This window comes from Macaca mulatta, chromosome 6 (assembly GCF_049350105.2).
Source record: "Macaca mulatta isolate MMU2019108-1 chromosome 6, T2T-MMU8v2.0, whole genome shotgun sequence".
NCBI classification, from domain to species: domain Eukaryota; kingdom Metazoa; phylum Chordata; class Mammalia; order Primates; family Cercopithecidae; genus Macaca; species Macaca mulatta.
The window spans coordinates 90,639,455-90,656,363 of NC_133411.1; the positions used below are offsets into that span (position 1 = coordinate 90,639,455).

The 16,909-nt window shown below is 34.7% G+C and overlaps 1 protein-coding gene and 1 pseudogene across 2 annotated transcripts in view; one reads left to right on the plus strand and one right to left on the minus strand.

The window, feature by feature from the left end:
• EDIL3 (EGF like repeats and discoidin domains 3) overlaps window positions 1-16,909 on the minus strand; it is a 455,143-nt gene that overhangs the window by 373,609 nt on the left and 64,625 nt on the right. The gene's annotated exons all lie outside the window — the stretch shown is intronic.
• On the plus strand, window positions 4,833-4,932 carry LOC114679212 (small nucleolar RNA U3; annotated as a pseudogene).

A 16,909-nucleotide genomic window follows, 5' to 3' on the forward strand; every position in this document is an offset into this window, starting at 1 on the left:
TTTTAAAATTTTAATTGGTTTCTTTTTACAGCAGTATATTTTTCAGGATATATTAAAGGATACCGTCAAATTTCTTTTCAAAGTTTATATAAAGATACAGAACTTAATAAAGTATAATGTACTTACATTTCCTCTCATGAGCTGTGAGTCTGGTGCTACATATTGAGGACACAATTTTTAACTGTAAAGCTCAAACTCCTATGGCATAATTATGTTGAAGATTAGTATCTCCTAACAGAATTTCCTCGTTTATCTTCTCTTCTTCAGAAAAATAAAACTTTTCTTTTTTAAATTAATTGTCAGGGGGTTTGTTTGTTTCTCAAGCCAATAATGCTATCTTTCTTTGTTAGTGGTAAATGTTTTTCCTCTTTCTCTTAAACCTACAGTTTCGCTCCACGTTATCACTGCTTCCCCTTGATTCCAGAGATGCCTTACAAATACCAAATAGAAAACCTCAGGTAAGAGAGAAGAATTTTCATGAAAAATTAATAACAATTCTGACAAAGCTACCACACATTTTTAAATGATACTCTAAAGTCATTCTCTTGACAAGGAAAATAACTGAACCTTGAAATCTATACATTCTTTTATAAAATGCTTTTTAGCTGACAGTAACATTTAATAAATAGTTCTGTTGCATAAAATGCTAATGATGCCAATGAGGTCAGATTAGAAATCTTCAGATTAATGAAAGTAATTTATCCAAAGTGTGAGAGAAAATAAAAATATTTTTACATGTGGGGGAGGTTACCTTAGGGCAATGTTAAGTTTGGAGCCCTTCTGTCATTATGTTAAAACCATGTATTCTAAGAACAGTATGTTCCCTTTCCTCTTTGTTAAGACTGCAATTTTTAAGTCATTTAAATAATTCACAGAAAAAATAGTAATCTTAAAAATTAATTCTAGTACGCCCTAGATGACAGGCAAGTGTTGAAAAAATAACTTTCTCATATAAGCACTATAATGAGTGACATGGCCATCTGGAGTGCTAATTCTAAATCTTCTGAGGTCACAATTAATTTTTCTTTATCCTTATGCAAATATTTGCAGTGTCCTAAGGTCTTGGTCACCCAGAGCCTCTGTCCTTGTAGATCACTTTTTTAAAATAGACATATACACACCCCAACCTCACTGTGGTTGAGTTATAACTTGCCTACAGTAAAGTGCACAAGTCACACATATGGAGCTCCATGTGTACATATCTATGTACCCCTAGCCTCCCAGATTAAAACATGTCATTTCTCACACTCCACAATCCTCTCCAGTGCTCTTACCCAGGCAAAAATCAACCCTCGAAGGTAACCACTCTCTTGGCTACCATCACCACAGATCACTTCTGTCTGCTCCTGGATTTCACATAAATTGAATGTATTCTATCATGTTTGTTTGTTTGTTTGTTTTACCCAACATTATGTCCATGAGATTCATCAATATCATTGCATGAAGCAGTTTTTCTTCATTTCTGTATTTTCTTGATGAATATGCCAATTTATTAACTCTTCTTGTGGCTGATGGACATTTGGTTGTTTCAATTTTTTAATATAAATAATGCCACTAGAGACATTTTTGTAACTAATTTATTTTTAATTGCTTAATTTTAGGTTACATGTATGTCAGTTAGTGTGTTAACTTATATTAGCTTCAGAAGATAATAACACACAGCTTCCCAACTGGTGGTACCAATGTACCCTTCCACTATTCAATGTATTTTCTATTTAGCATTTTAACACTCTCAGTAGAATGGATCCTTTTTGTAATTACATTACACTTTTTGTCAGCTGTACATAAAGTAATCCATCAAAGTGTTCTTCTTTTAATCTAGGGTGCCTCTTTCTTCAACAAATAAATGACTTAAATATAAACAGCAATTTTAGCATATAAGATGAAGAGTAGGAAATCCATAATTCAACATAATTATCAAATGTAATATTGGAATATATTGAATAAATATATTTTTAAATGTAATTTTAACAGAGCTCAGCAAAGTGTTTTGAGTGGCATTCTGGTCCTGCCATAAAATTACGTAAGTTACTAATAGAAATGGTCTGGGTTTTGTGACAGGGCCCACAATATTGAAAATACATTCAAATATTTAAATGCATAATTAAAATTAAATAAGGGCAGATTCAAATTTCTTGTCACTATATAAAATACAGAAAATAAAAAACAAAGATCTTCGCGCTGCTGGTCAGGTTAAAAGACAGAACATGCCAATTTAAACTCAAACGGACCACTGCAACTCCGCATTACATTAAGGGGAAAAGTAACCTAAGTCATCTTGCTATTAGATGCAGAAAATTTTATACATAGGTAAATGTTTCTTTAAGTTTATACGAAGATTACTGTTTTAACAAAAGCTTGATACAGCAAGAAAAGAGACTATGGCTTTGCCGAGAATCTGGGTCACAGAACATGAAACTTAGCCTGCTTCTAAAGTAAAGGATAAGAGCAAATGTGCAATAATGTAGAACATGGATAGAATTCTGTAGCTACCACATACTAGTGGTATTAAGCTAGTCATTAAGCCTTCCTGATATTCCACTTATTTTCCTCTACAAAGGAGTATAATATCTACCTAGAAAAGTATCGTGAGCATTAAGTAAGGCGGTAATTCCAAAGACCCAGTAGACTACCTGGTAGATTTCAGTGGGCTTCAATTACACATCAGTCACCTAGAAAGCTTTTAAAAATCCCAATGCCCAGGCCACATCTCTGACCATTAAATCAGAATCTCTCTGGGTAGGACCACAGGCACCAGTATTTCTTAAAGCTTCCAGGTAATTCTGAATTTGCAGTGAAATTGTACATACTTAGAAGAGATCCACATACTAAAGGTATAAATAGAGAAGACAGGGCAGATACCATTTAGTGGGGTGCGGTAGTGGAGAAACAAATGCAAAACCGGCTGGGTATGGTGGCTCATGCCTGTAATCCCAGCACTTTGAGAGGCCAAGATGGGCGGATCACCTGAGGTCAGGAGTTTGAGACCAGCCTGGCCAATATGGCAAAACCCTGTCCCTACTAAAAATATAAAAATTAACCAGGTGTGGTGGCATGTGCCTGTAATCCCAGCTATACTAGAGGCTGAGGCAGGAGAATTGCTTGAAGCAGGGAGGCGGAGGTTGCAGTGAGCCGAGGTTGTGCCATCGAAATCCAGCCTGGGTGACAACAGTGAGACTCAAAAGAAAGAAAGACAAGAAAGAAAGAAAAAGAAAGAAAGAAAGAGAGAAAGAAAGAGAGAGAGAGAAAGAAAAAGAAAGAGAGAAAGAAAGAGAGAAAGAGAGAAAGAAAGAGAGAAAGAAAGAGAGAAAGAAAGAAAGAAAGAAAAAAAGAAAGAAAGAGAAAGAAAGAAAGAAGAAAGAAAGAAAGAAAGAAAGAAAGAAAGAAAGAAAGAAAGAAAGAAAGAAAGAAAGAAAGAAAGAAAGAAAGAAAGACGGAAAAACACAAAACCATGTGGGAATCAGGAGGCAGATCATGGCTCAGATGATCTGCCTCCTGACTTGGCTCAGATCATGGAGAAGCGGGCAGGAACAGCATGCAGTAACTCCAATGACAAATCTCTCCCATCCTGACTTTGACTCACTCTGCTAGGTCTTTACAGTGTCAGAAACATCTGCTTTATCTTCATGCCCAATTTGCTTTATTCCTTTTGCTTTCTAATTTAGCATTTGACTTTCATAAAATGAATGCAGGCAAAGGAGAGTCTATTTTAGGCTATGAAGAATCTTTTATTAATATAGATGTACAGAAATATAAGTTAAAAGGTTTCCTAGATTTCATAAATTTCACTATGCTAAAATTATTAGGCCAATTTACCTTTGCAGGAAAGAACATCAATCTTCCTTCCAAAACACTTTGAAGATAAATTGTCATAATTTAATCCTTTCCATTATAGCTCCCCTGTTCTATTATGTGAAATACTTAAGATATAATTTTTCTAAACTGTCCCAAATAGAACTTTATAGCCTATAAATTTTTACAAAGTCTTCAAGACAACAAATGTTAAATTCCATGCCTAAGTTAATAAATACGTATGCTTATTCAAGTTTTTAATGAATAAATCCCAGGAATCAAAGAAATCTTGAGAAAATTATTATGCTAACCCTATTAAGTAGTCCAAATAACTATTTAAAGTATAAATATTTTTTGAATTTTATTCTTTTTATGGTAGTTGTAGGAATAGGGTAATAGGAAGCGTAATGTGTGTTACTAAGTGTTCACAATACATGAATGCTGTTTTTTTGCAATTTTTTATTTTATTTTCCCTCTAGTTTAACAGAACTTACAGTGATGACTGCAAAAATAAAAGACAAACTGATCTATTTCCAGTGAATTTTATGAACTAAGTCATGTAATACCCATGATCCAATTGAAAATACTCATTATGTTTCTCAATGATTGAGATAATTGCCTGGACTCAACATCTGTACTTTGCTGCTAAGCTTATGTATAAATGATTTGAAATGTCATCTATAAGCTACCTCAAAACTCCTATAATAATGAAAGTTTTATAATAATATTAGTTTAGAGCTACAGCAATCCAGAGAAATCATGTAACTCATTCAACTATTAATTCCTCAGATGAAGAAACAGATTTAGATAACCTAAATTTTCAATCATAACCAATTAGAGGTAGAGGAGATTAGCACCCAGGTCTCAGGCTTACAAATCCAGTGTTTGTTTCTTATTATAGCATGATACCTTCAGTCATGCTAAAATTTGTTTAAAAAGATTTAACACCTCATTGACTATAGTGTATCTGTGAAATTAAACAGATACATTGCTAATTAAAGGAATTTAACACAATTAATATTTTTTAAAAAGTCGCCGGCAAGACTATACTTTCAGGGATCATTTCTATAGTTCATTACTAGAGAAGTTTCCCTGAACGTGTAGAGCACCGAAAACACTCTTCAGGATATTATCCAGGAGAATTTCCCCAACCCCTAGCAAGGCAGGCCAGCATTCAAATTCAGGAAATACAGAGAACACCACAAAGATATTCCTTGAGAAGAGCAACCCCAAGAAGCATAATCATTAAATTTACCAAGGTTGAAATGAAGGAAAAAATGTTAAGGGCAGCCAGAGAGAAAGGTCGGGTTAACCACAAAGGGAAGCCCATCAGACTAACAGCAGATCTTTCAGCAGAAACATCACAAGCAAGAAGAGAGTGGGGGCCAATATTCAACATTCTTAAAGAAAAGAATTTTCAACCCAGAATTTCATACAGAGCCAAACTAAGCTTCATAAGTGAAGGAGAAATAAAAGCCTTTACACACAAGGAAATGCTGAGAGATTTTGTCACCACCAGGCCTGCCTTACAAGAGTTCCTGAAGGAAGCAATAAACATGAAAAGGCACAACCAGTAATGGTCACTGCAAAAACATGCTAAATTGTAAAAACAATCGACACTATGAAGAAACTGCATCAACTAATGGGCAAAATAGCCAGCTAGCATCATAATGACAGGATCAAATTCACACATAACAATAAAAGTAACCTTAAATGTAAATGGGCTAAATGCCCCAGTGAAAAGATACTGACTGGCAAATTGGATAAAGAGTTAAGAACCATCAGTGTGCTGTATTAAGGAGATCCATCTCACATACAAAGACACACATAGGCTCAAAATTAAGGGATGGAGGAAGATCTACAAAGCAAATGAAAAGCAAAAAAAAAGCAGGGGTTGCAATCCCAGTCTCTGATAAAACTGACTTTAAACCAACAAAGATCAAAAAAGACAAAGAAGGCCATTCCAGAAAGGTAAAGGGATTAATGCAACAAGAAGAGCTAACTATCCTAAATATGCACCCAATACAAGAGCCCCCAGATTCATAAAGCAAGTTCTTAGAAACTTACAAAAGACTTAGGATCCCACACAATAATAGTGGGAAACTTTAAGACCCCACTGTCAATATTAAACAGATCAACGAGACAGAAAATAACAAGGATATCCAGAATTTGAACTCAGCTCTAGACCAAGTAGAACTACTAGACATCTAGAGAACTCTCCACCCTAAATCAACAGAATATACATTCTTCTCAGCACCACATCACACTTATTCCAAAATTGACCACATAGTTGGAAGTAGAACACTCCTCACCAAATGTAAAAGAGCAGAAATCACAACAAACTGTCTCTCAGCCCACAGTGCAATCAAATTAGAACTCAGAAGAAACTCACTCAAAACCGCACAACTACAAGGAAACTGAACAACCTGCTCCTGAATGACTACTGGGTACATAATGAAATGCAGGTAGAAATAAAGATGTTCTTTGAAACCAATGAGAACAAAGACACAATACACCAGAATCTCTGGGACACATTTAAAACAGTGTGTAGAGGGAAATTTATAGCATTAAATGCCCACAAGAGAAAGCAGGAAAGATATAAAATTGACACCCTGAAATCACAATTAAAAGAACTAGAGAAGCAAGAGCAAACACTTTCAAAAGCTAGCAGAAAACAAGAAATAACTTAGATCAGAGCAGAACTAAGGAGATAGAGACACAAAAAATCCTTCAAAAAAATCAATGAATCCAGGAACTGGTTTTTTGAAAAGATCAACAAAATAGATAGACCACTAGCAAGACTAATAAAGAAGAAAAGAGAGAAGAATCAAATGGATGCAATAAAAAATGGTAAAGGGGATACTACCACTGATCCCACAGAAATACAAACTACCATCAAAGCATACTATAAAAACCTCTATGCAAATAAACTAGAAAATCTAGAAGAAGTGGATAAATTTCTGGACACATACACCCTCCCAAGACTAAACCAGGAAGAAGCTGAATCTCTGAATCGAACAATAACAGGTTACAAAATTGAGGCAATAATTAATAGCCTACCAACCAAAAAAAGTCCAGGACCAGATGGATTCACAGCCAAATTCCACCAGAGGTACAAAGACGAGTTGGTACCCTTCCTTTTGAAACTATTCTAATCAATAGAAAAAGAGGGAATCCTCCCTAACTCGCGTTATGAGGCCAGCATCATCCTGATACCAAAGCCTGGCAGAGACACAACAACAGCAAAAATTTTAGGCTAATATCCCTGATGAACATCAATACAAAAATCCTCCACAAAAATACTGGCAAACCAAATCCAGCAGCACATCAAAAAGCTTATCCACCGTGATCAAGTGGGCTTCATCCCTGCGATGCAAGGCTGGTCAAACATACACAAATCAATAAACGTAATCCATCACATAAACAGAGCCAATGACAAAAATCACATGATTATCTCAATAGATGCAGAAAAGGCCTTTGACAAAACTCAACAGCCCGCCATGCTAAAAACTCTCAATACTAGGTATTGATAGAATGTATCTCAAAATAAAAAGAGCTATTTAGGACAAACCCAAAGCCAACATCACACTGAATGGGCAAAAACTGGAAGCATTCCCTTTGAAAACTGGCACAAGACGAGGATGCCCTCTCTCACCACTCCTATTCAACATAGTATTGGAAGTTCTGCTCAGGATAATCAGGCAAGAGAAAGAAATAAAGAATATTCAATTAGGAAAAGAGGAAGTCAGATTGTCTCTGTTTGCAGATGACATAATTGTATATTTAGAAAACCCCATCATCCCAGCCCAAAATCTCCTTAAGCTAATAAGCATCCTCAGCAAAGTCTCAGGATAAAAAATCAATGTGCAAAAACCACAAACATTCCTATACAGCAATAACAGACAGAGAGTCAAACCATGAGTGAACTCCCATTCAGAACTAAGAGAATAAAATACCTAGAAATACAACTTATAAGGTATGTGAAGGACCTCTTCAAGGAGAACTACAAATGACTGTTCAAGGAAATAAAACAGGACACAAACAAATGAAAGAATATTCCATGCTCATGGATAGGAAGAATCAATATCATGAAAATGGCCATACTGCCCAAATTAATTTATAGATTCAATGCTATCCCCACCAAGCTACCATGACTTTCTTCACAGAATTGGAAAAAAAATACTTTGAATTTCATATGGAACCAAAAAAAAAAAAAAAAAAAAAAAAAACCCATTGCCAAGACAATCCTAAGCAAAAAGAACACAGCTGGAGGCATCACACTACCTGACTTCAAACTATACTACAAGGCTACAGTAACCAAAACAGCATGGTACTAGTACCAAAACAGAGATATAGACCCATGGAACAGAACAGAGGCCTCAGAAAAAATACCATACATCTACAACTGTCTGATCTTTGACAAACCTGACAAAAACAAGCAATGGGGAAAGGATTCCCTATTTAATAAATGGTGTTGGGAAAACAGGCTAGTCATATGCAGAAAACTGAAACTGGACCCCTTCCTTACACCTTATACAAAAATTAACTCAAGATGGATTAAGATTTAAATGTAAGACCTAAAACCATAAAAACCCTAGAAGAAAACCTAGGCTACTAGTACCATTCAGGACATAGGCATGGTCAAGGAGTTCATGACTAAAACACCAAAAAGCAATGGCAACAAAAGCCAAAATTGACAAATGGGATCTAATTAAACTAAAGAGCTTCTGCACAGCAAAAGAAACTATCAGCAGAGTGAATAGACAACCTACAGATTGGGAGAAAATTTCTGTAATGTATCCATCTGACAAAGGCTAATATCCAGAATCTACAAAGAACTTAAACAAATTTACAAGAAGAAAACAAACAACCCTATCAAAAAATGGGCAAATGATATGAACAGACACTTCTCAAAAGAAGACATTTATGCTGCCAACAGATACATGAAGAAATGCTCATCATCACTGGTCTTTAGAGAAATGCAAATCAAAACCACAATGAGATACCATCTCACACCAGTTAGAATGGCAATCATTAAAAAGTCAGGAAATAACAGATGCTGGAGAGGATGTGGAGAAATAGGAATACTTTTACACTGTTGGTGGGAGTGTAAATTAGTTCAACCATTGTGGAAGACAGTGTGGTGATTCCTAAAGGATCTAGAAGTAGAAATACCATTTGACCCAGCAATCCCATTATTTAGTGTATACCCAAAGGATTACAAATCATTCTACTACAAAGACACATGCACACATATGTTTATTGCCACACTGTTCACAATAGCAAGGTCTTGGAACCCACCCAAATGCCCATCAGTGATAGACTTGGTACATATATGCCATGGAGTACTCTGTAGCCATAAAAAAGGATGAGTTCATGTCCCTTGCAGGGACATGGATGAAACTGGAAACCATCATTCTCAGCAAAGTAACACAAAAAGAGAAAACCAAACACCACATGTTCTCACTCATAAGTGGGAGTTGAACAATGAGAACACATGGACACAGGGAGGGGAATATCACACACCAGGACCTGTCCAGGAGTGGGAGCCTGGGGGAGGGATAGCATTAGGAGAAATACCTAACGTAAATGACAAGTTGATGGGTGCAGCAAACCAACACAGCACATGTATACCTATGTAACAAACCTGCACGTTGTGCACATGTACCCCAGAACTTAAAGTATAATAATAAAAAAAAGAATACTGCAAACCTCTTTCCCCCAAAAAAAGTTGCCGGCAAGTCATTTTCTTGTAGGTTGAATCTCTGTTAAGTTCAATAAAGTATATTGATTGAGAGAAGTATTCTAAAGATGCTTTAGAAAAAATACGTTGTTATTACTCAAATAGATTTGATCCAGCAGCATTGGCATCAATAAAAGATTGTTAGAAAAGCTGAAATTCAGGCTGCACCTTAAATCCAATTAAACAATATCTGCATTTTAACAGCTTCCCAGGATTTCTGGGAAGCTGTATATTCACTCAAATTTGAGAAGTATGGCAGCCAGCTCCAGCCCATCCAAGGAAACGGACATTAAATACAATCTGGTCAGTAGGCCTCATTGATCAGACATGTCAGTTTGAGACCTGCACTCTTAATGAAGATCTCATAGCTAATCTGAGGCTAAGTTAGAATTTAGGCATTCCAACTCTCTACTATACCGTGTTAGAGCATTATGTGACACTCACTACCTCTGAGCAAATCCGCTCCTCCTTACAGGGAGTAGAAGAAGGGAAAGCAATCTACACCTCAGACTGCTACAACTGTTCTGGTTCCAAGCCATCTTATACTAAATATAGGACTAAAACAAACACACAAAGGGCCAAGCTTTCTTCCACATAGGGATGCTAAAAGGAAGAAAAGTTAAGGCAGTTTATATATGCAACTGCAACATTTTTTGTGAGTGTAAGGTTTGCTGAAGGTTTTGGTAGAGAATATCAATTTAAGAAAGAATTTCCTTTGATTTTACTTTGTGCTGAGAATTTTGGTTATAAATAATGACTTAATGCTATTAAATGATTTTTTGCAATTATTTTAGATATGTTTTTTCTTTCTAACATGTTAATATGGTGAACTGGTTTTCAAAGTTTGAGCTATATTGTATTCATGAAATGAAATCATAGTGATATTTTCCTACATGTTTACCTTTTTATTTGTTCACTATTCCTTTGTGCAGAATTTCCTAACATTATCATCTTTTTTCTTCTGGAAATAAATAATTTAGGAGTTCCTCTGGTGTATATATGTTGGTGTTGAATTATCTCAGCTTCTGTTATTTTGAAAGTATCTTTCATTTGCCTTTATTTGTGAGGGGCAATTTTCCTGGATATAATTCCAGAGTATAAGTATTCTAAGCTCTTGAAAAACATGAGTTAGTGTTTTCCATCTTCAATTGTTGCCATTAAAATGTTAGATGTAGAGCAGGATTCTGGGGAGACAGTGGAGTAGGAAACATGAAGAAACTATCTCTGTACCTAAACAACAAATACACTGTCAGAATCTGTTTGATGGAACTATTTTGGAACTACTGAGTCTATTAAAGCCTTGCAAATTCTGGTAACGCATCAATGGTAAATTTCAGCTCTTAGCACAATAGCAGCTCCTCATTCTCAACCCTCATCTTTCTGATGCAAAAATGTGCAGGGATTAGAAGAGCAGCCTACACAGAACTTGTGGAAACCAGGGTACCCTCAAAACACTCTGTCCTCCAAATATTAGAAATCTGTGCTCCTGTCAGTGATTGTTGCTTCTGACCACAGAGGTGCAAAAAAAACGATGGGCAGCCATTTTGTTACACTTCTCCCCATTGTTGCCAACAAATCCCCCTTGAGCTGAAGTGACTTTCAGAATATTTAAAGGACCACAACATCCATCCATTCCTCATTTCTCATTTTTCTATTTTTTCCCATTTTAGCAGCAAGACATAGAAGGACAGGACATTGAAAACCAATTTCATACCTGGAGAACATTAGAAAGTGATCATGTATGATGAGGAAAAGGCATAGATTCAGAAAAGACCTGAGAAGATCTTAAGTTTACACTTCAAAGTAATTCTTATGATAAAGACAGCAAGAAAATTAAATAATAATATGCAAAACTCCCTAAAAAGGGGGGAAATATGGTTTCCAAATTTACTACATAATTAAATTCAAATGTCCAGTTTCAACAAACTTCACAAGATATTCAAGGAAGCAGAAAAGTATGACCCACTCAAAAAAAAAAAAAGAAAAAAGAAAAAAGCAACAGTAATTGTCCCTGAAAAAGACCTAATGACAGATACATCAGACAAAGACTTTAAGACAATTGCCTCAAAGATCCTAAATGGCATCTTTAAGATATGGAGTCAAGAAAATAATTTATTTAAAAAATGGAAATATCAACGAGGATATGAGAAGTCTAAAAAGAACCAAAAATAAATTCTAGAGATGAAAAGTACAATAACAGAAAAGAAAAATTCAGTAGAAGTATCCAATGGCAGAGTTAAGTAGGAAGACAAAAGAATTAGTAAAGTTGAGGAAAAGACGATGTAAATAAGTGAGTCTGAATAAAATTTTTAAAAAGATTAAGGAAAGGTGAATAGAACCTATTAAACACAGTCAAGCATATTCACTTACACATCTTGGAAATCTTAGAAGTAAAAGAGAGCTAGATGAAGGCAGAAGTACTATTTCAAGAAATAATAGCTGAAAATTCCCCAAACTTGATAACAGACATGAATGTAAACATCCAAAAGGTAAATGAACTTCAATTACAGTGAATTCAAACAGAACAACTTCAAAACACATTATAATAAAACTTTGAAAAGAAAAAGGCGATTAGAAAATTAGCCAGGCAGCAAACAGCATCTCATCACGTACAAGGGATTCTCAATAAGATTGTCAACAGATTTCTCATCAGAAACTATACAGCACAGAAGGCAGTGGGCTATATATGCAAAATGCTAAAAGAAAAAAAAGTCAATCGAGAATCCTGTATCCAGCAACACCGTCTTTCAAAACTAAAGGAAAAAATGACACATACCCAGATCAACAAAAGCTGAGGGAACTCATTGGGACTAGACCTGTCCTGCAAGATTTTTTGCCCAAAACAGTCTGCAGGGTAAAATGAAATAAAGCTAGATGGTAACTTGAAGCCATATGAAGAAATAAATATCTCAATAAAGGTAAATACAGAGGCAATTATAAAATCTATTATTTCAGCAATGGTTTGTAACTTTAATCTGTTTCCCCATAATTTAAGAGATTAATACATTTTTTAAAACTATTAATGTAAAAGCTAGTATTATTGCAACTTTGGTTTGTAACTCAGCAGTTTGTTTTATACATAATTTAAGAGAGTAACGCATTTAAAGAATTATTAGTGTATGTTTTGGGGCACACAATATATTAAGATGTAATTTTGTGGCATAAACAACTAAAGTGGTGATGACTACACTGTAAATGAGCAGCTTTTGTTGATTGAAGTTAAGCTAGTATAACAAATTAGAGCACTATAAACTTTAGGACATTAACATGCAGTCCCCACAGTAACTAAAGATAATAGCTGTTGAATACACACATGAGAAAATGAGAAAGGAATTAAATGTTTCAATATAAAAAATCAACTGAACAAAGAAGAAAATATTAATACAGGACATATGGGACAAAAGGTATAAGGTATAAAGGGAACAAACAGAAAAGTGACAGAAATACATCCCTCTTTATCAGTAACCACTTTAAATGCAAATGGATTAAATCCTTTACTCAAAAAGCAGAGATTTGAAGAATGGGTTTTAACAAAATGTTCCAACTAAATGAGATCTTATAAGACACTCACTTTAGTCCAAAGACACAGATAGATTGTAAGAAAAAGCATGAAATAAGATAGTCCATGCACATTGTAACCAAAAGAGACAGCAAGGGTGGATATACAAATATCAGATAAAATATACTTTAAAAAGGTTATAAGAGCCAAAAGTATATTAGATATTAATAAGTTTTCATAGAGGAAAAAAGTATAATAATAATAAACATTTGCAAATCAAATAACAGACTATCAAATATATAAAGCAAAAACCGACAGATTTGAAGGGAAAAATAAACAATTCTATAATAATAGAGACTTCGGTACCCCATACTGAATAACAGATAGCACAACTGGACAGAATATAAGTAGAAAAACAGAGGACTTAATCAACAGAATACACCAAAAAGATCTAACAGACATATACAGAACTTTCTACTCAACAGCAACAGCATATACATTCTCCTCACATCCACATGGAACATTTTCAGGATAGACCATACGCTAAGACAAAAATCAAGTCTCAATAAATTAATAAAGACAGAGATAATACAACACATCTTCTCCAGCCACAATGGAATGAAGTTAAAAATGAATAACAAGAAAGAAAACTGACATTCTCAAAAAATTGTAAAAATTAAACAACATACTTTTAAATAACCAATGGATAAAATAAGCAACCACAATGGAAATTTAAAAATACTTAGATATGAAGAAAAATGAAAACACACACCAAAATTTGGGGAGCACAGTAAGTATAGTTCTAAAGGGCAAATGTATACTTTCAAATGCTTATATTAAAAATAAGAAGATCTCCAATCAGCAACCTGACTTTAAAACTTAAGGAACAAGAAAATGAAGATCAAACTAAACCCAAAGCTGGAAGAAAGCAGGAAACAGTAAAGGTTATAGCAGAAATAAGCAAAATAGAGAATAGAAAAACACTACAGAAAACGAATAAAACAAAAGTTGATTCCATGAAAAAATCAATAAATTTAATGAACTTTTAACTAGATACACTAAGAAAACAAGAAAAATGAAATTATTGAAATCAGAAATCAAAGTGGGGACATTACTACAAATTCTACAGAAATAATAAAACTTACGAGACTATAGTTAAAAATTCTATGCCTACATATTAGATATCTTTGATAAAATGGATGAATTTTTGAAACACAAGCACTGTCATCACAAAATGACAAAGATATAAGAAATCTGAATAGACCTATAATTAGTAAGAAGATTTAATCAATAGTCAAAATTCTCCTGATTAAAAAAAATCCCTGGTGTCTTCACTGGTGACTTCCACCAAATGTTTAAAGACAAACTAATACAAATACTTTTCGTATTTGAAGAGGAATGAACATTTCTTAATTCATTCTGTGGGTCCAGCATTAACCCTGATAGCAAAACCCAAGGAACTAGAAGAAAAAAACATAAAAGAACAATATCCTTTGTGAACACTGTGAAAATCCTAAATACTAGCAAACTGAATTCAGCAGCATATAAAATTAATTATACGCTGTGACCAAGTAGAATTTATTCCTGGAATGCAAGGATATTTCAACAAACAACAATCAATAAATGTAATGTACCACATTAACAGAATGAAAGGAAAAAAAGAATGTATGATCATCTCAGTTGATATAGAAAAGCACTGACAAAATTTAACAACCTTTGATGATGAAAACATCAAATCTAAAACCATACAACTCTTAGTAGAAAAGCTTCACAACATTGGGTTTGGCAGTGATTTCTTGGATATGACATGAAAAGGCATAAACATCAAAAGAAAAAATAGACAAAATGAACTACATGAATTTTTTAAAATAGTACATCAAAAGATTCTATCAGCAGAGAATTTTATCCACAGAATTGGAGTCTATATTTGTAAATCACATATCTAAAAGGAATTAATTTCCAGAATGTATAGTGAATTCTTAAATCTTAATAGCAACAACAGCAAAAACCTAATAATCTGATTTTCAAAATGAGTAAATGGTCTGAATAGACATTTCTTCAAAGAAGATATACAAATGGCCAATAAACACATGAAACAATGCTCAACAATACTACTCCATGGGAAAATGTGAATAAAAACTTCAATGAGATATCACCTCACAACTATTAGGATGGTTGTAATAAAAAACAGAAAATAAAATATATGTTGGTGAGGATGTGGAGTAACTGCAACCCTTGTGTACCGTTTGTGGGAATATAAAATAGTATTGCCACTGTGGAAAATAGTATTGTGGCTCTTCAAAAAATTTAAAGTAGATTTATCATATGATCTGTTAATTCCACTTTTGAGGACGTACCCAAAATATTGATGGCAGCATCTCAAAGGCATATGGGTACACTCATGTTCATAGCAGCATTATTCACAATGGCTAAAACTGGGAAGCATCACAACAGTCCATTACTGGATGAATGAGTATCAAAATGTGGTCTATAAATACAATGGAATATTATTCAGCCTTAAAAAGGAAGGAAATTCTAACATATGCTAAAATGTGGATAAACTTTGAGAACACCTTGCTAAGTGAAATAAGCTAGTCATAAAAAATAGGTTACTGTATGATTCCACTTAGATGATGCTATGGTTTCAATGTGTCCCACAAAGTCCACGTGAGACATTAATTGCATTAATCCCCAATGCAGCAGTTTTCAGAAGTGGAAGCTTTAAGTGGCTGATTAGGTGACCAGGTCACCAGGGCTCTGTCTGCATGAAATTCTTAATGTCATTATCATGGAAGTGAGTTAGTTATTGTAGGTGTAAATTTGTCATAAAACCCGGTTTGGCCCTCTCTTGATCTCTCTTCCGCTTCCACCTTCCACCATGGAATGATCCATCAAGAGGGTCCTCACCAGATGAAGGCCTCTCAACCTTGGGCTTCCCAGCTTCCAAAACTGTAAGAAATACATTTTTTTCTTTATAAATTACCTACACTGTGGTATTTTTGCTATAGCAATCTAAAATGCTCTAAGACATGAGGTACTAAATAGTAGTAAAAAAATGAGAGACAGAAAGTAGAATGATAGTTACAAGGAGCTGATGGGGGGAAGGGAAAATTATTGTTTAATAAAGATAGAGTTCCCATCATACAAGAAGAAAATAATTCTATAGACGGATTGTGGTCATGGTTGTACAAATAGTATGAAATTATTTAATAACACTGAAGCCTACACTTAAAAATGGTTAGGATGGGCCGGGCACGGTGACTCACACCTGTAATCCCAGCACTTTGGGAAGCCGAGTCGGGCGGATCACGAGGTCAGGAGATCCAGACCATCCTGGTTAATGCGGTGAAACCCTGTCTCTACTAAAAATACAAAAAATTAGCCGGGCGAGGTGGCGGGCGCCTGTAGTCCCAGCTACTCAGGAGGGTGAGGCAGGAGAATGGCCTGAACCTGGGAGGCGGAGCTTGCAGTGAACCGAGATAGCGCCACTGCACTCCAGTCTGGGCGACAGAGCAAGGCTACGTCTCAAAAAAAAAAAAAAAAAAAAAAAAAAAAGGTTAGGATGGTAAATTTTATGTTATGTATATTTTACCACAATAAAAAGTTTTGGGAAAAAAAAAGTTAGATGTAAATCTCATCTTTATTTCATTGTTAATCATCTGTATTCTCTCTCTAGCTGTCTGTGAGATATCTTTGTCTCTAGTATTCTGTATTTTCACTATGCTATACCCAAATGTAGATTCTTATTTTTCTTGCTTCTGTTTCCAATGTATCCCAAATCTTTCATCATTTCTAGAAATTATTTCAGCTATGTTTATCTTGAATATTGTTTTTTTCCTTACCACATTCTATAGTCTCTCTTTGAGAAAATACAG